This window comes from Panulirus ornatus, chromosome 33, assembly GCF_036320965.1.
Source record: "Panulirus ornatus isolate Po-2019 chromosome 33, ASM3632096v1, whole genome shotgun sequence".
Taxonomy (NCBI): domain Eukaryota; kingdom Metazoa; phylum Arthropoda; class Malacostraca; order Decapoda; family Palinuridae; genus Panulirus; species Panulirus ornatus.
Window position 1 is genome coordinate 21,732,278 of NC_092256.1, and position 17,053 is coordinate 21,749,330.

Genomic DNA, 17,053 nt, shown 5'->3' on the forward strand with positions numbered 1-17,053 from the left:
TAGTTGTCTTAATGCGTGCGGAATTGTGGGAGAACCATGGGTTGGTATTGCTTCACTACGTATCATGGTCGATCATGTACCCTTCCTCTAGGATCGGACGTCCCCACCACGTGGTTGCTGGGTGACAAAAAAAAACAAACACAAAAATATGAACAAGGAGAAAAAAAGGAAATCTAATCCAGAATCGTTCCGGATGGAGAAGACACCAAACAGGTGAATCTCAGGAGATTAGATATATAACTTCACCACCTTAAAATCCAACAGAGTTTTGTGACTTACTTTTTTTTAAAAAAGTTTGCAGCATATGATACCTTCTTCCCCAGCATATAAACGCACACTTTATATATATATATATATATATATATATATATATATATATATATATATATATATATATATATATATATATATATATATATATATATATATTAACGAGATAGGTAGCCAGATAAATGGACAGACATAGCTTGGTACGTACCCTGTTAATATAGACACTTACATAAAAACAACACACTGCAGCCCTGGCAGCCATTTTCATTATTCCCGACAAGGTGTCGTGTCCCAACACAACACAAAACTACCTCCATGAATATCAACAGACACAGCTCATCCCACTGTCAAATGGTTCAATGTTTTCAAGTAGATGTCACTTTATACCGCTGGTACTGGCGTGACCCCAGGTTCCCGAGGACGAGGGTGACGTTAGCGGTGTGATCTGTGATCCCTAGGGTGTGAGATGACCCCTAGAGTGTGGGGTGGCCTTGGGGTGTGACCTGCGATCCCCAGGGTGTAGGGTGATACCTACAGTGTAGGATGACCTTAGACGTGTGACTTGAGACCCATGATGTGGAGTGACCCAGTTATATATATATATATATATATATATATATATATGTATATATATATATATATATATATATATATATATATATATATATATATATATATATATAGATATATTTATATAATATTGGTGACGTTTCGGACCAATCATATGCAGGCCCTAAAGACTAAACACTCGTTATATGTTCCACTAACATTCGCTGACCAGGAGAACGCTTCACTGCGCAACAGAATTCGCAAATTGCATCGTGAATTTACTTGCACAGCGCACTTCTGGCAATTTTCAATTCCGAACACATTCCTTTTTTTCATTTATTGTTATTTCAAGGCCCCAGTCACGGACAAAAGCCCACATCAAGGCCGGGCCCCCTAATTGAAATATAGAGAGAATTATTGAACGAAACAAGAAGAAACAAGGGGAAACTATTTACAAATTTTTGAGGAAGTTATTACTTGGTTATTTACGTCTCACAACAGTTTATGAATATACGTATGATCCCAGTATGGTATAGATTAGCATATTTAGAAATTGTGGCCTTAGACAGGAAACACGAACGAACACTCAAAGATACCGTACACGAACTTGTCCATTCAACAACATAACGACGCTACCCGCCAGTTACGAACAGGACGCTGGGAGGCGACCGCTACAGACCTAGTACCCGGGCAACGGTTATGGCCAGTTATAGGTCAAACGCAGTCCTGGCCACAGTGTGTGTGGCAAAGTGTCAGTGTACAGAGCGCCTCTACATCGTACCCGTATGACGATCTGCTCTACTGTTCTAAGTAAGATCTCTTATGTTTTATGTATTACTAATAACTGTGTAGAATTTGGTTTAGATTTTATGATTATTGTCGCTATGATTTTATATCCGTCTACCTTTTTTTTGTACTTGTCCGCAAAAGTGCATTCTGCTGGGGCGCCCTCACAAACATAGTTCACGAACATATTACAGACTTTTTGTTTGAGTCTATTTCTCCTTAGGATGAGTTACGTTAGATGGGATCAGATGACAGATAACGATACAAATGAGCCTAATCAAAAATAATCTAAACCTAATCAAACCAGATCTAATTTACCCTTGGTACAAAAGTACTCCGAATTAATTTACGTCTTTCAGAATGAATCCAAGTTGTGAAACAAATAGTTTGATATGATTTCATCAATATAAATCCATCGATAAAGGCACCCCTAAAATGCCCTTTTAATCTGGTACGTACTTTTTTTAATGAAGTTAGCTAGCTGATGTATCGCCATAAATGAAGTTCTCTAGCTGATGTATCGCCATTAATGAAGTTCTCTAGCTGATGTATCGCCATTAATGAAGTTCGCTAGCTGATGTATCGCCATAAATGAAGTTCGCTAGTTGATGTATCGCCATAAATAGAAGTTTGTTTCAGAATTGATTTCGTTTTGCAAGAATTGCGAATGTAGCTTCAGGAATCACTGGTTTGGGTGCAGTAGAATTCAAGCAAATTTCCGAGGTTTTTATTCTAGGCGAGATTAGATTAGATCACCTTAGTAGACTGAATTGCCTTAGATTGAATTACCTCACTTTTGGAGTTAAATGAATGCAAAGAAATTACCTAACAGCTTTGCCTAATGTAGCGCAACCCCCCGCTGATTAAACCATGAATGTTCCACGAATTTTACCCCAGCTAAATCAACTTACTATCACGGTTCATGTTTTCAACCCATGATAGTTGGTTCTATTGATCTACCCACTAATACTGTAATCTGGGTGCAGTCCCGTGTATGTTGCCCTTGATGTAACAGATATCCAGAAAATCTGTGTTACGATCTGAACCTTGTTTAAGGGGTCGTGTGTGCGTATGCTTGTGTGTGTGTGTGTGTGTGTGTGTGTGTGTGTGTGTGTGTGTGTGTGTGTGTGTGTGTGCGTGCGTGAGTGTGTGTGTGAAGGTCAAGGTCAATTCATCTCCAATTAAGATGCGATATTCCCCAGACAAAGCATTCTTCAATTCTCCAGCACACGACGTTTCGAAACTGGCTTTGTTCCATCCTCAATAAGCTACAGACACTGCACAAGGTTTATTAGAAACGTTTCCAATAAAGTTGTATAATATCTGCTGCCCACTGAAGGTTGGAACAAAGCCAGCTTCGACAAGCGGCGTGTTGAGTGATGTAGGAGGATGAAGGATGTCAAGAAGGAAGAACAGATGTTAATCACAGCTGCATTGGTCTAGACTTTCATATTAAGAATCCTGGAAGTGAGGCCCTGGAGAAACGTAAAAATGAATGAATATATATATATATATATATATATATATATATATATATATATATATATATATATATATATATATATATATATACAAATATGTGTGTTTGAGCTTATGTTGTAGGCGTACATACATCTGGAAGCAAAGCCACATTTCCCTCACCTCACAATCTGACTGACACGTCCAGAAACATGCGCTCATTATCCCACTGACCTCAGTCATACCTGCACAGCATTCTAGAAACGATGAGTGTGAATTACAACTTCAGAATCGTGAAATCAGGAAATATTCAGCGAATCTTAAAACTTCTCATGTCCAAAACCCCCCTCGATAGGCAAAAAATAATGGGGACTAATACCTGCCTCTGCTCTGTAATTAAGACACCACTACGTATAATTACAAGGCCAGGTTATGCTGGCTGGAGTAACGTGTCTCTCATAGGATTAAATGCCTCTGTGTAACGGAGGGGAAAAAAAGGGGGGTAGATTTGGTAGACTCGTTCCCTCAATGGTGTTCCTTCGCTTGTCCCTGTTACACTCGCGTCTCTTACTGTGGTTTAGAGCAATTGTTGTGCCCTTGGTTTTAGCCTGTCTTATGGAAAACAGTTTACGTGATGTGTACAACAGCTCACGTGATAAAATTTGAAGTGATATGGCTGTCTAGGTATAACACATTCAATAGCCTGTTGCACATACGGCAGTGCGTGTGACACAGTCATTTATGTCAAGCAGTATTTTTGACATATAGAAAAATATTTGTGGCAAAAAAAGATCGTCATACGACAGGCTATAGCTTATGTGACACGTTTGAATCTCTTTCACTCGGAATAATGTATTTGACAAAAAAGAAGCCATCTTTATCACATGGAATTACATAGGTGGCACACGGCCTTTTATAGCGTACTAACCAGTCAGTAAAACCCAGAATTATGCGTAAGAAACAGTTTTATATACATGTGCACACACACATGACAGCCAGCGTCACAGATATGAGTATATATGATACATAACGATGAATGTTTAGGCTGAAGTTTATGTTGCAATCATTTGTACATATGTTGATCAAAATTCATGCTTTTGCTGTTCGACATTTACCACTCTAATATCTATATACTGATATCTGTCATAAAAAACACCTGGAAAGGACCCAGTGGGTTCCTGCTGTTTGTAATCTTTCTTATATTGTTTGGCTGTGTGACACATAGAAGCATTTGAAAAGAGAAATACAACGGATGACCCACACTGCAGCTCGTTCATCTTTGGGGTACATGCACAAACAGACGGTGAACACCTGTGGAAAAAAAAGTGTGTCGAGGTTTGACGAGAGGTACTGGTGACGAACAGGACCCCCTGATGAACGAGTAATCTCTCTGTGGTGTGCTGACACGGGAACAGCTTGGGGGTCACGATTCTCTTTAGAATTGCCGAACTGACTGACTCTTGGGCACGACTTCCACCGTCATAAGTCTTCCGTATATAAAACCCTTTGCCGTATTTGCACATCAGTAATGGTCATGATGTGACGGGTAGTGCAATGATTCTCTACTCAAGAGGGGGACAATCGAATGGCAATAGTCCGTCCGTTTGGTGGCCGAAACCTTTCGATTCTCACTAAAGATGCGTAGTGATATGCTATCACTTTAAGGTGTCTAGAATTTAGCTTTGTGTGTGGAGAAAACATTCCTAAATATTCCGTTGTTGCATGTATATATATATATATATACAAAGGCAAAGGGGATAAGAGTGAGTGCTCAAATTACAGAGGTATAAGTTTGTTGAGTATTCCTGGTAAACTATATGGGAGGGTATTGATTGAGAGGGTGAAGGCATGTACAGAGCATCAGATTGGGGAAGAGCAGTGCGGTTTCAGAAGTGGTAGAGGATGTGTGGATCAGGTGTTTGCATTGAAGAATGTATGTGAGAAATACTTAGAAAAGCAAATGGATTTGTATGTAGCATTTATGGATCTGGAGAAGGCATATGATAGAGTTGATAGAGATGCTCTGTGGAAGGTATTAAGAATATATGGTGTGGGAGGCAAGTTGTTAGAAGCAGTGAAAAGTTTTTATCGAGGATGTAAGGCATGTGTACGTGTAGGAAGAGAGGAAAGTGATTGGTTCTCAGTGAATGTAGGTTTGCGGCAGGGGTGTGTGATGTCTCCATGGTTGTTTAATTTGTTTATGGATGGGGTTGTTAGGGAGGTAAATGCAAGAGTCCTGGAAAGAGGGGCAAGTATGAAGTCTGTTGGGGATGAGAGAGCTTGGGAAGTGAGTCAGTTGTTGTTCGCTGATGATACAGCGCTGGTGGCTGATTCATGTGAGAAACTGCAGAAGCTGGTGACTGAGTTTGGTAAAGTGTGTGGAAGAAGAAAGTTAAGAGTAAATGTGAATAAGAGCAAGGTTATTAGGTACAGTAGGGTTGAGGGTCAAGTCAATTGGGAGGTGAGTTTGAATGGAGAAAAACTGGAGGAAGTGAAGTGTTTTAGATATCTGGGAGTGGATCTGTCAGCGGATGGAACCATGGAAGCGGAAGTGGATCATAGGGTGGGGGAGGGGGCGAAAATTTTGGGAGCCTTGAAAAATGTGTGGAAGTCGAGAACATTATCTCGGAAAGCAAAAATGGGTATGTTTGAAGGAATAGTGGTTCCAACAATGTTGTATGGTTGCGAGGCGTGGGCTATCGATAGAGTTGTGCGCAGGAGGATGGATGTGCTGGAAATGAGATGTTTGAGGACAATGTGTGGTGTGAGGTGGTTTGATCGAGTAAGTAACGTAAGGGTAAGAGAGATGTGTGGAAATAAAAAGAGCGTGGTTGAGAGAGCAGAAGAGGGTGTTTTGAAATGGTTTGGGCACATGGAGAGAATGAGTGAGGAAAGATTGACCAAGAGGATATATGTGTCGGAGGTGGAGGGAACGAGGAGAAGAGGGAGACCAAATTGGAGGTGGAAAGATGGAGTGAAAAAGATTTTGTGTGATCGGGGCCTGAACATGCAGGAGGGTGAAAGGAGGGCAAGGAATAGAGTGAATTGGAGCGATGTGGTATACAGGGGTTGACGTGCTGTCAGTGGATTGAATCAAGGCATGTGAAGCGTCTGGGGTAAACCATGGAAAGCTGTGTAGGTATGTATATTTGCGTGTGTGGACGTGTGTATGTACGTGTGTATGGGGGTTGGGCCATTTCTTTCGTCTGTTTCCTCGCGCTACCTCGCAAACGCGGGAGACAGCGACAAAGTATAAAAAAAAAAAAAAAAAATATATATATATATATATATATATATATATATATATATATATATATATATATATATATACATATATATACATATTTCTTCCCCTTCATCACACATTTTTTGCCTTGATATGTTAACCTGCAAGGGTTCTCTGCGTTCTTTCAGCACTCGGTTTCTTCACATTACCTATGTCAATGTAAAGTAAAGAAGTAAACTCATTGCAGCTCGATTTGCTTTACAAATTTACTTCATTTTTACCGGCTATCTTCATTAAGAGAAAAAATCACGAGAGTTTTTTCTCCTCCACTTCAGAATTTTTCATTCCAGGACGCCAACTGATCATGTTTGATCGATGATTCATTATGCTTTTGCTGTGTTGTTTAATCATAATGCACATGTTTCCTCACTACGTAAAAGTGTGTGGTGTGTAGCCTTCTGCCACACACCTCTGGAACATCAGCCACAACATAGGTTTAGCTTTGATGCTCCAGTGTTTCAATGAAAGACGAGATTACTGTATTGCAGAGGTAATGTCAACCTCTCTGTACATTTTGCATGTGGTTGCGCATCTGGTTATACTCTCTCTCTCTCTCTCTCTCTCTCTCTCTCTCTCTCTCTCTCTCTCTCTCTCTCTCTCTCTCTCTCTCTCTCTCTCTCACACACACACACACACATACACACACACACACACAGTGGCGGCTATGTCAGTATCAGCTACGTTTGTTATTTGCTTGAGGTCGAGGGTACTGTTACACGCTGCTCCAAAGTGCGTCACAAGATGTGACACATCACTGGTGATGGGCTATCTCTATGAAGCTATAACAGAATACGTGGGAAAGCCAGATGTAGAAAGACTTGTTCTGTGACGAGCTGATTTGCTAGAGGCAGATACAGTAACCTAGAAACCTATCATATAGATGGAGACAGGGAGATGGGGAAGATTGAGGAACGAAAGAAAAGGGAAGACTTTGGAACCTCACGGAGAAAGAAATAAAGGAGTTAAGAAATTGCGTCGTGGTCGTGCCGCCAACGTCCTCGTTAGTATCAAGATATCAAAGATAAAATATTATTAGAAGAGAGCGAGGCCACGTCTATCGAGACCCAGCCAAGTGCTAAATGTTTTCAATAGATAATTTCCGCCCGAGCTGGTGCCAGACGGAGAGACTCATTTCCACCGAACAAACTAATTCAGAAATTTCAAAATTATGTAAATAGTGTTTCCGGAATTATAGTTTGGTGCTAACAATGTGAGGAAATACACCCGTGCGAGTACGCCCAATACCTATAAATACTGACCGGTTTTGCTTCCTTCAGTTCTGAGCAAACGTTTCAGCGTGTGCAAACGTTAGTATATCCACATGTCTCAGTTTGTCCAAGCTTTTCATTATTTCCAAATGCCACAGTATGTCCAAACGTTTCCTTATGTCCAAACGTTTCCTTATGTCCAAACGTTTCATTATGTCCAAACGATTCATTATGTCCAAACGTTTCGTTATGCCCAAATGTTTCAGGTATGTTCATGTGAATAACTTTGCCTCAGTATGAGAGGTATCTTAAGAACGTTAAATCATTATGGCAACACGAATATTCCGGCTTCGTCGGCTACTGGGAGTAATGAATTGACACTGTATATATAATTCACTCATCCTTGTGCTCAGGTCCAGGTCTTTGCTCAGCTCCAAAGCTGTTCTCGGGTCCTTCCCTACGTCCAGATCTGTGCTCACGTTCAGACTAGTGCATATAGTATCATTTACACTTTGATAAACGCTGAGTTGTAAAATGAAGCCATAGCAAAGTTTTGTTCGGTCTGTCGACCACTATGGGAACTAGAGACGTATCTGGCCGTACCTTATAAGCATCGTATGTTCTTGCTGGCGACCTGAGCGGCTGGGTACAGACAGAACCGAATCCCTCGGTCTTCAGGAAGGACTCATTGGACTTCAAAACATATCTGATAAACACGAAAGAAAGTTTGGTAACTTCAGTTCGGTAGCGTAGCTTTAGTGCCAGTTTCACTTTTAGTGTGTGATGCTATTTAATAAACATGAATCGTGACGTACGACCTAATCTATTCAGTCTGTTCGTCTTTGTTTCCAGATGGTAAGAATATCATTACGTCCATTTCTTTCACAATAAAAATCCGTTCCTCGGAGGGAAGACGTATTTTGGTATCAAAGAAGATTGCTTAGTGGGAAATAAAATCCAGAAGTTTGGTGATGTACAGTTGTCTCTGTACTGACAAATTCAGTAATCTTTCAGGGATGGAAACCTGAAACTTGAGTTATAAATCGAGCCCTCGAGCAAATTTTTAGAGGGTTGTGGCTCAATTTGGCAGTCATGAAGAGTGAATGTTGAGATCCTGCAAGAGATTCTGTTGATATTAAAGCTAATCTGGCACAACTGTGGTGGAACTTTGGCGATCTATTGTGTCCACGGTGGGGTTGCCAGTCTTGGTAGGGATTCGACGCCCGTGATGGGAGAGATCGCAAGGTGATATGTTAACCGTCAAAGCACAGGATGGTTGTCTGAGGAAGGAAGATGTCTCTAAGTGAATGTCAGGGTTGATAAGTCTGGCTCTAATAGCGAGTCTGCTTGACTGTTGAAATACAGGACAGTTTTAAGGCGAACCTGAAGTGAAACAGGGGTGATGTACACGATGTTTGTGGCGAATAGAAGTAATATTTGTACCAGAAGTGTTGATGATAACGGTCGTAATGATAGTAGTGATAGTGTTGGCAGTAGTAGAATTAGTAGTGATAGTGATAGTAATGACTGTAGTAGTAGTGGTAGAACTAGTAGTAGTAGTGGTAGTAGCATTAGTAGTAATAGTAGTAGATGGGATAGGAGTAGTGTTGTAATGGCGATGGTTGTAGTAGATTTAGTAGTAGTAGTAGTAGTAGTAGTAGTAGTAGTAGCAGCAGTAATAGCGGAGTAAGTAGCAGAAGCAATACCAACAGGGGTAGGAAGACCAAAGAGAAGTGTCCAGTAAGTCACGTTAGGATGATCCCTCGTGCACCTCTCCTTCAGTCGTCTTAACCTTGTCCACTTCACTTCTCTTTCCTCTCCCTCCTCCTCCCACTCCTCTGACCGCCACGAGAACATAGCCTTCTTTTTCACGAATGTTCCTCAGCCACAGCGGAGAGGCATGTCGCCCCTCGAGGGAGCTCCTGTCGGGTCTGTCTTCTTTAAGGTGTTCCGCCCAGGCCTCCCTGATGATCATTATCTATCTACTTTATCTAGACTGGTCTCTTTACCATGGATGGACCGAGAAATGTAAATTTCTCTTTTTAAAGAAATTAGTCTGTGGTAATGTTGAGACCTCAGTAATAATCAGCGTCTCTTTGGTTAATGTTCAAAACACAGATTCTTTTTTTCATCGTTGCGATGGATAAGAAGAGAATATGGTGATCCTGAGTAGCAAGTTAATTTCTTTCAGCACGCAACTAATAGAAATATGCAAGCACACACAAACAGGTATATGCATACATACAAACCCTTACGTAAACATACCCATACATTGTACACTAGCATACACGCCAGCTGCTCCGAGACTGACCGTTATGATACCTCCTTCTTCCCTCGAACAACGAAACTGTGGAACTGTCCACCATCTCCTGTTTTTTCCCCTTCCTGCAACCTACTGTCCACCTTAGAGTCAGCTCTACACACATCCAAGGAATTAGAGTTAATCTCTTCCCTCTCTTTTGTCGAACTCTGTTTTTCTTTCATTCGAGATGGCCAATATCATCCTGTTCCAAATTGGTTGTTATGTAAAACACACTCACGTCAACATTCAAACATAGACAAACATATCAACACGTGCAAACAAACAAAATCCACACAGGCAGACATACACATCTATGTATTGATATGTATATATACACGCCCATGTATGCTGGCAGTACTTTGACCACACTAATGATTCATCTCCAGACGTCAGATCATAACACACCTGACAAAAGTCATTACAAACCATGCATAAGATCAAGATCACTAGTGAATCTTTCACTACAACTCAGGTGATATCAGATCTGCGAACTTGTTCACTGTATTTGGAATAAAGAAGTGAAGGGAAGGTGTACAGCGAAGGACAAGAAGCACAGGTACTCGTCCAAGACTCACACATCGTATAAGTCGTGGTCATGAGGCCCACACGAGACCTGCCTCTCCTTCCTCCCAAACAAGATGTGTCTCCCTGATGGTACTTCTGAGTTCCTAGCAGCCTTTCTTCCCCCTCAGGTTGCAATCTTGTTACTCCAGGACAGCTTGTTCTTCGCCTGTGCCCTCTTTACCAAAAGCATTTCCCCCTCTCAAGACCTCATCCATGTTTTCTGTAGAATTTAGAGACGTTTCTCTCTCTCTCTCTCTCTCTCTCTCTCTCTCTCTCTCTCTCTCTCTCTCTCTCTCTCTCTCTCTCTCTCTCTCTCTCTCTCTCTCTCTCTCTCTCTCTCTCTCTCTCTCTCTCTCTCCACGTGTGAATCCTTTGAGGGCCAGACTGCAGCACCCGTAGCAAACACTAACCGACGGATGAAAGGTGGTGACCTAGAGGTGGGTCTTCATGGGGTAACCCCCGCCAACACCTAGGTCATGACAGGTCCTCTTTGGGTTCAGTAACTGACCTATGCATGTCACATAGCGTTGAGAGGTCATCCATTTACTCTCGCGTTGAAGCAGAACAGCATGAAAGTCTGTGTAACAAATGCCACGAATGATGTTTCGTAGTACACTACAGAGCGAAGATAAAGAACCTATCACTCATAGGCTGTATCAACAATTGGGTTTTGGCGTCTGGGTCATAATATCAGATCAATTTACCATCGCAATATATACGACTCCTCTCCAGAAAATCCCAGAGAGGCGCACATTCTGCAGCGACTGGTTATCTGAAAGCTGGTACATATATCAGCTACTTGCTTGTTGATACTCGCAGCCAATCTAGGTCTCCGTGTTCTTTGCTTGGCTGTGCCCGGAGAGAGAGAGAGAGAGAGAGAGAGAGAGAGAGAGAGAGAGAGAGAGAGAGAGAGAGAGAGAGAGAGAGAGAGAGAGAGAGAGAACCCAATAGACGTTCATCTCATGAAAACATAGTAAATAAAGTGGTCCATGCATTTCGCTGAGCAGAAAGTCCCAAGATGGAAGGTGGGAAGGCCCATGATAGTGGGTGGTATGACCCATGACAGTGAGTGGTAAGGTTCGTGTTGGAGGAGGGGAAGGCCAGTGATGCAGGAGTGAAAGTCCCGTGATGAAGGGAGGGAAGGACAAGCCACCAGCACCGACAAGGTCCCTGCACTTAGTATCAGAATTACGTGAACTCCTCACTAATTAGGCGGCTTCAATACAGGCACAGTTCCCGGAGTTAGTGATGGTGAGCCACAAGTTGTACACTGCGGCTATACTCATTACCGAATAACACAAACACGAACAAGACTTATTACCTCACCCTCCCCTTAGGCGGAGTTGACGTTTAATTGCTATATGAAGCTATCAAGGCATTGTTAATTAAGCAGAGTGAGTGTGTGGTCATGGGAGACTCATATGATTTTGCCACTGTTTGTTGATTACTGTTATTAGATGTAATTCAATTACGTCTAACTTATTGCCTATTCTCCCCTCTATGGCTATTTACATGTCTATCATTGTGTTCATCCGGCATCTCATTTCTACCCATACAACTCTGAGCCTTGACACATTTTGACAGTAAATTTGTATCTAATGTTCACACAAGTAAATTATCAGATACGTACCAAGAACATACACCTATGTGAGCATGCATACATACTACACGGATATATACAGTGTATATACGGTTGTACGTTAGAAATGTGTTTTACATTTTCTGTTGTTTGGTTACGTAAAGTAAACGATAATGATAGTCTGCCCGAAAATACCTCAAGTTAATAGCAGTCCGTTTTCTTCATTTTTACAGAGAATCGCTACCAGAGAGCTTCACTACCACAAAGCTTTCACAACAAAAGCTTTAGTGCTGCGAAGCTTCATCACCACAGCTTTAGTGCCACAAGTCTTCATGTTATAATAGCTACAGGTATTATTTTCACTTTAGGTTCAGAGTTTAATTTTTCTTGGTAACTTCGTGAACGAAAATAAGTCTCACCAGGACAAGCCTTTGTAAAGAAAGATGTTTCCTGTGGGGGGTAAACAAACATTTTGTCAACAGAAATATAGAGCTAATATCGAACACAAACAGTGGTATCTATCTGTCTATCTACCTATCTATCTAACTATCTATCTAACATTTAATCATAGTTACATCTCCGGGAGGAACAAAGGCCCCAAAATGACAACTGGGTCACAGACTTAATACACAAACTTGGCCTTCTGTCTCGGTAGTTCTCCAACATAAAATCTTCAGCTCTTCCATTCAATTACATTCTATTAAATTTACGAAGAAACTGAACTGTTCCTCTAAGTTTTTGGTAAGCAATGGAATACGAAGGATGCACGAATGAAGCAGTTTACATTTGAGCTGTCTGCACTGCGCGTTGTCAAATGTCTAGTTTGTATACAAACAGGCGACGTCTACTCGACAGCGCTAGCGCTATCTGTTGAGGAGAGAGAGAGAGAGAGAGAAAGTATAGTTGCCAGATAGTAATATAACAAAAGAGAGCCATCACTTTCCTATTTTACTTTAGAAGTGCTCAGCGCCGTCCTTCCACCACCTAACATCTGCCGCCGTATTGATAATTTGTACAGTATTTTGATTAGATGTTATGTGAATATCAAACAAAATCCTAAAATATTAGTTATACATAATCATATGATCTGACCACTAACGTTTTACCATTTTGTCATTATTCTATTTATGATCATAATACGGCAGTTTCCGTTCTGTATTAGAATCTCAACGGATTGTTATTGTTGATGTGGGCATCTGACGTCGTCGGTACTGCTGTTGTCACGGAGAACATTACCCTCAGATATAGGTCATAAGGAAGAACAGTGCCTGAACGTGTGACTGAAAACCAGCCATGAACTAGTGAAAGTGCCGGCAACAAACTTTACCCTGATATAGAATGTGAGGATGAAATCAATTGAAAAATTCTAAGCCGGACCCACCACGACCATCCACCTTCACGCACCAGCCCAACCTCGCTATAGGGTAAGTGCCGCATGTACCATTACTTACCCTCTTGTTATTTTATTCATTTATTTGGCTTACGTAATATATGATTAACTTCTATGACATACTATGTTCAAAAGCATTCTACACAAGATTTTTACCGAGTTCGTAAAGGAGTAATTTGGGGTTTCTTTTTTTTCTTCATGCACCTTAACCACCCTAATTATAAGATCTTTTATTCGATATTGGGTAATTCGTTAGTACACATGTTCCCTGTGGCGTAAACTTGTGTAACTCAGAGATCGACAACGTAACGCCCAGATTCACTCTTTTCACACGAATATGAATATCGATTGTTATACATTCCGTCCACGTATGACTGGGAGGAAAAGTTTTTTTGAGAAACGGAGAAAGATGTAATCTTTTGTTTCCAGGGTTACCGAACACGAATGTTTGACTGTGACTTAAGAAAACAGACGACAATAACTGAAAAAAAAAAGAAATTCAACTAAACCGTAAGAATAGAAAATAACCTGTAGGGGACGCGGGAGAGGACAGCATGACGCGGGAGAGGACAAGAGGACGTGGGGAGGACTGTAGGACACGGGAGAGGAAAGTAGGACGCGGAAGGGGAAAGTAGACGCGGGAGAGGAAAGTATGACGCGGGAGAGGAAAGTAAGACGTGGGAGAGGAAAGTAGGACGCGGGAGAGGACAGCAGGATGCTGGAGGGGAAAGTAGGACGCAGAAGAAGAAAGTAGGACGCGTGAGAGGACAGCATGACATGGGAGAGGCAAGAAAGACGCAGGAGGGGAAAAGTTTTCAGAGACGTGTCTGCGTATGTGTGTGGGTGTTACTGAATACGACGCCAAATAAAATTCCGGACGAGCGTCTAGCTAGCGTGTGACGGGAGCTCACAATAAGACGTATAGGACCAGAATGGTATACACACTTGGCGATACATGACGCCAGCCTGGATGGTATTCCGGACGTGGAGATTTGTGCTGGAGAGGAGGCAGTGGTACGCGGCCGGATAGTGAGGGTGTGAAGGTGGCTGGTGTGGCGCGGGTGTATTGTGTGGACGAGAGGATGACTAGTGCGGCGCGGGTGTGTTGTGTGGGCGTTGTGGCGTGCTTTGTGAGGAGGATGGTGTGAGATGGATGCACTGGCATGATATGATGTGACTGTAGTGAGTTACACCGGTTGGAATGATGTGGATGTACAACGTACAGAATACAGAGAGAGAGAGAGAGAGAGAGAGAGAGAGAGAGAGAGAGAGAGAGAGGGGGAGAGAGAGAGAGAGAGGGGTGGATGCAGGTTATGAGATCAGTCCCAATTTATCGCGTGATTAAACTTGCATTAAATATGGTTGTAGTCATCAGCCTAGAGTTATGGAAGCACGTTGGAGGAGTCAGTGCCAGCAGTGCTGTGCGTTAGCCTCATCAAAGGTTAAATCGATCGTGTTCATAAATACAGAGACTTAGGTAGCATCCGATGTCCCAATTCCATCACTTATTAACAGCTAAAGGCCAATCCTCGGCTCGGTTCATCTTTGTTATGCATTTGTTTCTAGATATTGACATTTACACCTTTTGCTTCCCCATAATTCATAGCTGGAGTTCGCGAGCACATACCTAGTATGTTTATATCAACTGAGCTGGTAACACTGTATGGGTGAGGAGCAAGCGCACGTGGAACAGAGTGTCGTGAACTGTTAAACAGATAGACACTAATAGAACAGTCAGATTGTTCTTGCATATGATGACGTACTAGGTACGTGCACCTATAAAGAGAGCCAGGTAATGCAAGTGTAAATTCAGATTTAAAGCGAATACCAAGAGGCTCATCCGCCTTGGCCAGCACTTCAGGGCAGAGGGACAAGCCCTCTTGTGCCTGAGAACCCATGAGTGCAGGTGCTGGAGAAACTTTGCATGTGGATGAGAAAGATAGCTCAATTTTCACTTCTGCTGTGCTAAGTATCCCAACATTTCCATATGAATGATGAGACGAGTATGTTCTTAAGTAAACAAAGGCCTCACCCATGGGTTGTCACACGTAGAAAATATGACGACCGTTATGTAAACAAAGTTCTGTAATGAGAGGTAACATATTGGTCTCAGCGGGGTCGTGTTATCTCGAGACCTGCTGCTCCCTCACACACCTGCTCACGTTATCACATCTCGGCCGTAATTAGGGGGCTAAATGGAAGTCTTGTGGGAGCCCTGTAAGTCTCTCGTAGTAGTAGTTCAGAATTTCCCAGAAGTTTATGAAACTTCAGGATCAGACAAGGATGATAACCCTGAGATATTTGTATGCTTCACTGACGTTTTTCAAGAGCTTATAACTTTTTTTCATCTTTTCTTCATATTCTCAAACCACTTTTCGTCCTTGTAACCCTCCTTCCGATTATTAACATTATCACTTTCCTCTATTTCCCAACGTTCTTCTTATTCTTACTTTCACTTAAATTCTTAATAATGTTTCCATTCTTGATCTTCCAATTTTCCTTTTTTTTTCACATCTGTTTTTTCTCTGGCTTTTCTTCTGTAGCCATAGTGCTGTTTCCCATTTCAAAGAGAGCGACCCCCAGTAGAATTTCCTTCAGTCATTGTTTTCATCGTGTATCTCCACAACAAGACCTGCCTTTAAATCCTCTGCCAGTGCAGGACCTCTTTCCTCCACGCTCACCTCCACAGCAACGCCTCTTTAAATTCATTCGCCATTCACCACATCCTCGATCTTCCCTTCTCTCCCTTCAACTGACTTCTGCCCTTGCCAGCCTCAATCAGTCTTGCTCCACAGCTTCCCACATACCCTCTCGACATTTGAAGATGCTTACTTCACAGCTACCTCCTGCATCATTCTATCCACTCCTCCGGTCCCACACCCGCCTTCAAATTTCACTCTGTCCTATCTCCCGACGCCAAAGCCACCGAGAACTCCACCCGAGCCGCCTGTACTCTGTTTACCATCACTCTAGCATAAGCTGGTTTTACGTTCCCAGATAGGTACTTAGCTGTGCACATAGTCTTCTGTTCTTACCACGGTTGAAGACATATTTCCTTCCATTACTCTTCCGAGATCACCAGTAAGGAGGGTGTCCCCAGCGTACAACGCTAACACATCTGTGGCTCCATCTTGCCACCTCTTCTAAATTTACTCCCTAAAAAAGTAAACTTTGATGTCGTCCCCATCCATTCTTTGTGTATGGCTTCCACTTATACCCATCCATCTCTACTCTCAACCTTTCAAAAGCCTTCACTATATTCTGCATTACTTTTACGATCTCCTCATAACTTAAAGAGTCTTCACAAAGTTCAGTTTTATGTAAAACGAAAACTATGAAGCTACCATTCTTGTCTGAGGAGAAAACTTTTTGTATTTCTTTTCACCATGGTACTTCGACCTCCTATTTTTTTATGCAGAACGCCCCAGGCCTCCCATAACACTTTACAAGTCGAGAGGTTCTACGGAATTCTCAATTTCCAGGAATAAAATATTCCAACTCCGACACATTCGTCACATAAGTAGAGAGTTTTAAGGCCTACGTCTGTTCCCTATCTATCTACTCTTCCAGACGTAGTGCTAGTGGTTGCACAGGATGCTAGTGTTGGGAAGAAACGTGCGCACGACTTTAATGATGGCAGCTTTGACCCTGATGGGGTCAC

The 17,053-nt window shown here is 42.0% G+C and overlaps 1 long non-coding RNA gene across 1 annotated transcript; it reads left to right on the top strand.

The window, feature by feature from the left end:
• Positions 1-1,539: 1,539 nt before the first annotated feature.
• Positions 1,540-13,297, top strand: LOC139759577 (uncharacterized). Its single transcript, XR_011715103.1, has 3 exons — positions 1,540-1,629; positions 12,236-12,352; positions 13,165-13,297. It is a non-coding gene; the product is annotated as an uncharacterized lncRNA (long non-coding RNA).
• The last annotated feature ends 3,756 nt before the right edge of the window (positions 13,298-17,053 follow it).